This window comes from Pseudophryne corroboree, chromosome 1 (genome assembly GCF_028390025.1).
Source record: "Pseudophryne corroboree isolate aPseCor3 chromosome 1, aPseCor3.hap2, whole genome shotgun sequence".
Lineage (NCBI taxonomy): Eukaryota > Metazoa > Chordata > Amphibia > Anura > Myobatrachidae > Pseudophryne > Pseudophryne corroboree.
In genome coordinates, this window is record NC_086444.1 from 1,242,188,718 (window position 1) to 1,242,195,787 (window position 7,070).

The window sequence follows — 7,070 nt, forward strand, 5'->3', positions numbered from 1 at the left end:
GTGTTAGCAGGGAGCCGCAGCGCCGCAGATCGGATTGGTAATAGAGATCCGATCTGTGACGGGTGACGGGAGGGCCCTGTCACCGCGGGGGGCCCAGGGTTACTTACCCCCAGAGCACCCCCCTTAATCCAGCTCTGACTGGGGGACATGTGTATCTGGCATTGGAGGCATATCTGGCACTGGGGGCATAGCAGGCACGGTCGGGACATGTGTATCTGGCACTAGGGGCATATCTGGCACTGGGGGCATAGCAGGCATGGTCGGGACATGTGTATCTGGCACTAGGGGCATATCTGGCACTGGGGGCATAGCAGGCACGGTCGGGACATGTGTATCTGTCACTGGGGGGCATATCTGACACTGTGGGGACATGTATATCTGGCATTGGGGGCATAGCAGGCACGGTCGGACATGTGTATCTGGCACTAGGGGCATATCTGGCACTGGGGGCATAGCAGGCATGGTCGGGACATGTGTATCTGGCACTAGGGGCATATCTGGCACTGGGGGCATAGCAGGCACGGTCGGGACATGTGTATCTGTCACTGGGGGGCATATCTGACACTGTGGGGACATGTATATCTGGCATTGGGGGCATAGCAGGCACGGTCGGACATGTGTATCTGGCACTGGGGGCATAGCTGGCACTGTGTGGACATGTGTATCTGGCACTGGGGCAAATCTGGCACTGAGGGCATAGCAGGCACTGTGGGGACATGTTTATCTGCACTGGGGGCATAGCAGGCACTGGGGACATGTGTATCTGGCACTGCGGGCATATCTGGCACTGGGGGCATAGCAGGCACTGTGGGAGCATGTGTATCTGGCACTGGGGGGCATATCTGACACTGGGGACATGTGTATATGGCATTGGGGGCATAGCAGGCACTGGGGACATGTGTATCTGGCACTGCGGGCATATCTGGCACTGGGGGCATAGCAGGCACTGTGGGAGCATGTGTATCTGGCACTGGGGGGCATATCTGACACTGGGGACATGTGTATATGGCATTGGGGGCATAGCAGGCACGGTCGGACATGTGTATCTGGCACTGCGGGCATAGCAGGCACTGGGGGCATAGCAGGCACTGTGGGGATATGTGTATCAGTCACTGGGGGCATAGCAGGCACTGTGGGGACATGTGTATCAGTCACTGGGGGCATAGCAGGCACTGTGGGTACATGTGTATCTGGCCCTGTTGATATTACCCCTGTAGCTGTGCCCCCAGTAGATATGCCCCCTGTAGCTATGCACCCTGTAGATATGCCCCCTGTAGCTGTGTCCCCAGTAGATTTGCCCCCATTGCTGTGCCCCCAGTAGTTGTGCCCCCTGTTGCTTTGCCTCCAGTAGTTGTGCCCCCTGTCGCTGTGCCCCCTGTTGCTTTGCCCCCAGTAGCTGTGCCCCCTGTTGCTTTGCCCCCAGTAGCTGTGCCCCCTGTTGCTTTGCCCCCAGTAGTTGTGCCCCCTGTCGCTGTGCCCCCTGTTGCTTTGCCCCCAGTAGTTGTGCCCCCTGTTGCTTTGCCTCCAGTAGTTGTGCCCTGTTTCTTTGCCCCCCGTAGTTGTGCCCCCTCTTTCTTTGCCCCCATTAGTTGTACCCCCTGTTGCTTTGCCCCCTGTCGCTGTGCCCCCTTACAAACACACACACGCACAAATTAAAAAAAAATACCTACCACTGCCCCGCTCCAGCTTCCCAACTGCTGCTGCTGCTCCGTCTGGCAGCCCGCGGCTCCTCTCTATGGGAGAAACGTCATGACGTCTCTCCCATAGCAGCGCCGCACAGACACTAGAGGTCAATACTGACCTCCAGTGTCTGTCCCTGGAACCGGCTGCAGCAGATGCCCACACAGCCCATGGCATCCACTGCAGCCGGGGAGCGGGGTGCGGGTAGGCAACGGTGCCTGCGGGGTGACTGTGGCTGCGATCCCAGGCCGCAGCGCCCCGGACGAAGGCACTGCTTGCCCGCACCAAGAACCGCTCCTGCTGGGGGCACTGTGGAGACATGTGTATCTGGCACTGGGGGCATATCTGGCACTGGGGGCATAGCAGGCACTGTGGGGACATGTGTATCTGGCACTGGGGGCATATCTGGCACTGGGGGTATAGCAGGCACTGTGGGGACATGTGTATCTGGCACTGGGGGCATATCTGGCACTTGGGGGCATAGCAGGCACTGTGGGGGACATGTGTATCTGGCACTGGGGGCATATTTGGCACTGGGGGCATAGCAGGCACTGTGCAGACATGTGTATTTGGCACTGGGGGCATATCTGGCACTGGGGGCATAGCAGGCACTGTGGGGGACATGTGTATCTGGCACTAGGGGCATATCTGGGGCATATCTGGCACTGGGGGCATAGCAGGCACGGTCGGGACATGTGTATCTGGCACTGGGGGCATAGCAGGCACTGTGGAGACATGTGTATCTGGCACTAGGGGCATATCTGGCACTGGGGGCACAGCAGGCACGGTCGGGACATGTGTATCAGGCACTAGGGGCATATCTGGCACTGGGGGCATAGCAGGCACTGGGGGACATGTGTATCTGGCACTAGGGGCATATCTGGCACTGGGGGCATAGCAGGCACTGTGGGGACATGTGTATCTGGCACTGGGGGCATATTTGGCACTGGGGGCATAGCAGGCACGGTCGGGACATGTGTATCTGGCACTAGGGGCATATCTGGCACTGGGGGCATAGCAGGCACTGTGCAGACATGTGTATTTGGCACTGGGGGCATATCTGGCACTGGGGGCATAGCAGGCACTGTGGGGACATGTGTATCTGGCAACTAGGGGCATATCTGGGGCATATCTGGCACTGGGGGCATAGCAGGCACGGTCGGGACATGTGTATCTGGCACTGGGGGCATAGCAGGCACTGTGGAGACATGTGTATCTGGCACTAGGGGCATATCTGGCACTGGGGGCATAGCAGGCACGGTCGGGACATGTGTATCTGGCACTAGGGGCATATCTGGCACTGGGGGCATAGCAGGCACTGGGGGACATGTGTATCCGTCACTGTGGAGGTACCCGTTTTTAGCATTTTTATATGTATGTTGCATTGTACTGGGGCATTATATGTATGTGGCATTGTACTGGGGCATTATATGTATGTGGCATTGTACTGGGGCATTATATGTATGTGGCATTGTACTGGGGCATTATATGTATGTGGCATTGTACTGGGGCTTTATATGTATGTGGCATTGTACTGGGGCATTATATGTATGTGGCATTGTACTGGGGCATTATATGTATGTGGCATTGTACTGGGGCATTATATGTATGTGGCATTGTACTGGGGCATTATATGTATGTGGCATTGTACTGGGGCATTATATGTATTGGCATTTACTGGGGCATTATATGTATGTGGCATTGTACTGGGGCATTATATGTATGTGGCATTGTACTGGGGGCATTATATGTATGTGGCATTGTACTGGGGCATTATATGTATGTGGCATTGTACTGGTGCATTATATGTATGTGGCATTGTACTGGGGCATTATATGTATGTGGCATTGTACTGGGGCATTATATGTATGTGGCATTGTACTGGGGCATTATTATGTATGTGGCATTGTACTGGGGCATTATATGTATGTGGCGCTGTACAACATGACGAAAAATGGGTTATGATATAAGGTCATACTTCTACAAACGTCATACCTAAAGGTGTGCACACAAAATTGGGGTGTGGCTTTGTGACAACTAGGCCATGCCCCCATATTTGCGGACGCGTCTTCGCTGCGTGCACGATAGCGGCTCTTGCTCTCGACTACAGATCTTTTCTGGCTCTTTGCCTCTGGCTGGTTGGCCACCCCTGATATAAGTGCTTGTGAGAGTTAAGGTGGGTACACACTGGCAGATATATCTGCTGACGATACACACTGACCAACCAAAAGTCACGGAAACCCATGGCAATAATTTAATACACCGCTACACAGCGATGCTCAATACCTCTCCAGTGATGGCCGCGGGATACGTGGTGGCGGGCGGCCGGGAGCCTCCGTGGCTCATGCTGGTTGTGTGCGGCGGAGAGGGGCCGGCAGCAGCGGAGGCAGGTGGGGGGGGCCTCCGCGGCTCATGTTGGTGTGTGCGGCGGAGGGGGGTCCGGGGTACGGCAGCAGCGGAGGCGGGTTGGGGGTCTCCGCAGCTCATGCTGGTGTGTGCGGCGGAGGGGTCCGGGGACGGCAGCAGCGGAGGCGGGTGGGGGGTCTCCGCGGCTCATGCTTGTGTGTGCTTTCCCTGGGAGAATCGCGCTGGTGATCCCCCATGTGCTGGCCGCGGCACCCGCACAGAACAAACAGCCCCTCCCGCACTTCCCTCAGGCGGCTGCCGCATAATGTATGCAGCCCCTGAAGATACAGAAAACCTGGGCAGTGGATCGTGATACTCACCTCCCATCCTGTCAGCTCTGTCCCACGCCGAAGCCAGGTTACTGCTGCTGCTGCTCCCACGCCAAACCCAGGCGGCTGCTGTACCCGCGCGGAGGATACTTTACATAGGACCGCCCACACAAGGTGACGCTGACCACAAACGACCTATGAGGTCGGCCATACACACACAGCGACGAGACAATATATCTAACGATATATTGTCTGTCGGCTGTGCAGCAGAGCCGGCGCGATAGGTCTGTGAACGACGGAGTTCACAGACCTATCGCTGGTACACAAAGGCCGATGGACCAGCGATGTATCTGGCGTTCAAGAGAACGGCAGATATATCGCCCAGTGTGTACGGGCCTTAAGAGACCAGGACAGTTTTTACATCATGCCTCAGTCTTGTGTTTTCTAAAGTTATCATCATTATTATTATTATTATTATTAGTAGTAGTTGCTTATGTAGTGCCAGAATATTATGTGACGTGTTTTCTGCCATTATAGAGAAGATAGGAAAAAAGGGAGAATAAAGAACTACTGTGTCCAGGGTGGCTGCAGGGAGGAAATACAACAGGATATGACTCAACACAAACACTGACAAGAGGGCGTCTATCCAACTTCTGAGCTCAACCTCAATTGTTCCTCTAATATGCAGACAATCTAGCAATGGCATAAAGTAAACAGTATTATGTAACGTGATGAGTAAAATAAAAGAAAATGTTTGAGTCTCACAATGGCGCATATCACTAAAAATAAAGTACTTTCCTCATATATTTCCTTTGGTAGTATTTTCACGTATCAGCGGATGTTGAGATTCTCAATCATAGACCATAGGGATATCCACTTGAAATTTCCAGTTTATGTCTTAATCTCAAAGATAAAGGAAAATAATCTAGTGCAACATTGTCTAATAAATAAAGCAGAGACGTGTGGGTTTTTTTTAGACACACTCACAATATTATAGAATTAAACCAGCGTATCACCACAGTATCGTGGTACAGGATCACAAATTCAGGATTTTACTTCATCCACTTGGCATTTCCCATTTGTGTTTCAATCTCAAAGATAAAAAGAAAGAATCTGGTGCAATATTGTCTAATAGACAAGACAAATAAGTATATTTATTACATCAAACTCACAGTGACATAAAATCCAAATAGCATATCACCACACACTAGTGGTACAGGATCACAATAGCTCAGAATTCCACTGCATTACCCGTCTCAGATCGAAAAAGGAATTGGAGGATGATGGCCCGGGTTCCTCACACCTCCTCAGGTAAGTATTGGACAAAAACTGCTCTCCGTTGGATATTCTCACCATGCTTCTGAGGAAGGACCTTGCGTCCGAAAAGCTTTAAGCTGCTGGTGAGAATATCCAACGGAGAGCTCGTTTTTGTCCAATACTTACCTGAGGAGGTGTGAGGAACCCGGGCCATCATCCTCCAATTCCTTTTTCGATCTGAGACGGGTAATGCAGTGGAATTCTGAGCTATTGTGATCCTGTACCACTAGTGTGTGGTGATATGCTATTTGGATTTTATGTCATTGTGAGTTTGATGTAATAAATATACTTATTTGTCTTGTCTATTAGACAATATTGCACCTGATTCTTTCTTTTTATCTTTGAGATTGAAACACAAATGGGAAATGCCAAGTGGATGAAGTAAAATCCTGAATTTGTGATCCTGTACCACGATACTGTGGTGATACGCTGGTTTAATTCTATAATATTGTGAGTGTGTCTACAAAAAACCCACACGTCTCTGCTTTATTTATTAGACAATGTTGCACTAGATTATTTTCCTTTATCTTTGAGATTAAGACATAAACTGGAAATTTCAAGTGGATATCCCTATGGTCTATGATTGAGAATCTCAACATCCACTGATACGTGAAAATACTACCAAAGGAAATATATGAGGAAAGTACTTTATTTTTAGTGATATGCGCCATTGTGAGACTCAAACATTTTCTTTTAATTGACTGTTGTGGTATAATTGTGAAGTACCAATTGTTTTCTCCTGGGCTGCAATTCACGGTTTAGCGCATTTAAGATCAATATATTTGTTTCTATTTAGTGATGAGTAAAATAACAACACGGGTTATGCAATTAGTGAAGCAATACAATACACTCCTTGGGATTGGTAAGACCCCGTTTGTCGACAAGGCCTTAGTAGTGGGGTTTAATGGTAATGGGAAGTCATCACTTTAGGCCAGAGTCTTTGTAATTGTGTCCATTTGTGCTAGGTAATCTTCAGTAGAGATGGATCCTCCTCACACTGGTGGGGAGGTGTCTTGTGGGATCCGATGTCCCTCACAAAAGAGAAAGAGGAGGGACAGAAAGGACCGATTGTGTAGTATGTCACAGCTTCATTAGGGTGGTGGGGGATTGCTAGGTGCCCTCACAAAAAGTGGAGCTTATATTAGTTCTTCTATGAGTGTCTTTTAATCGAGGGTTAAAAGGTGTTTGTACTGTACTCACAAAACGTAGAGTTATCATACGGGCGAGGTATGGTGATGTCATCTGTGGGTGTTGGCATAACGGGCCCATGCTGTCTGGCGTCCTCACGTGTTATGGACACTCTTTTTAAGTATGGATTTTCACTTACTTTGTATCCTGGTGACGAGATAGATTAAATCTCAAAACGTTGATTCACATCCTGCTGTTCCTGTGGTTATT

General features: G+C 50.6%; 1 protein-coding gene across 1 annotated transcript in view; it reads left to right on the plus strand.

The window, feature by feature from the left end:
• The window catches only part of LOC135032044 (vomeronasal type-2 receptor 26-like), a 122,276-nt gene that overhangs the window by 78,571 nt on the left and 36,635 nt on the right, over nt 1–7,070 (plus strand). The gene's annotated exons all lie outside the window — the stretch shown is intronic.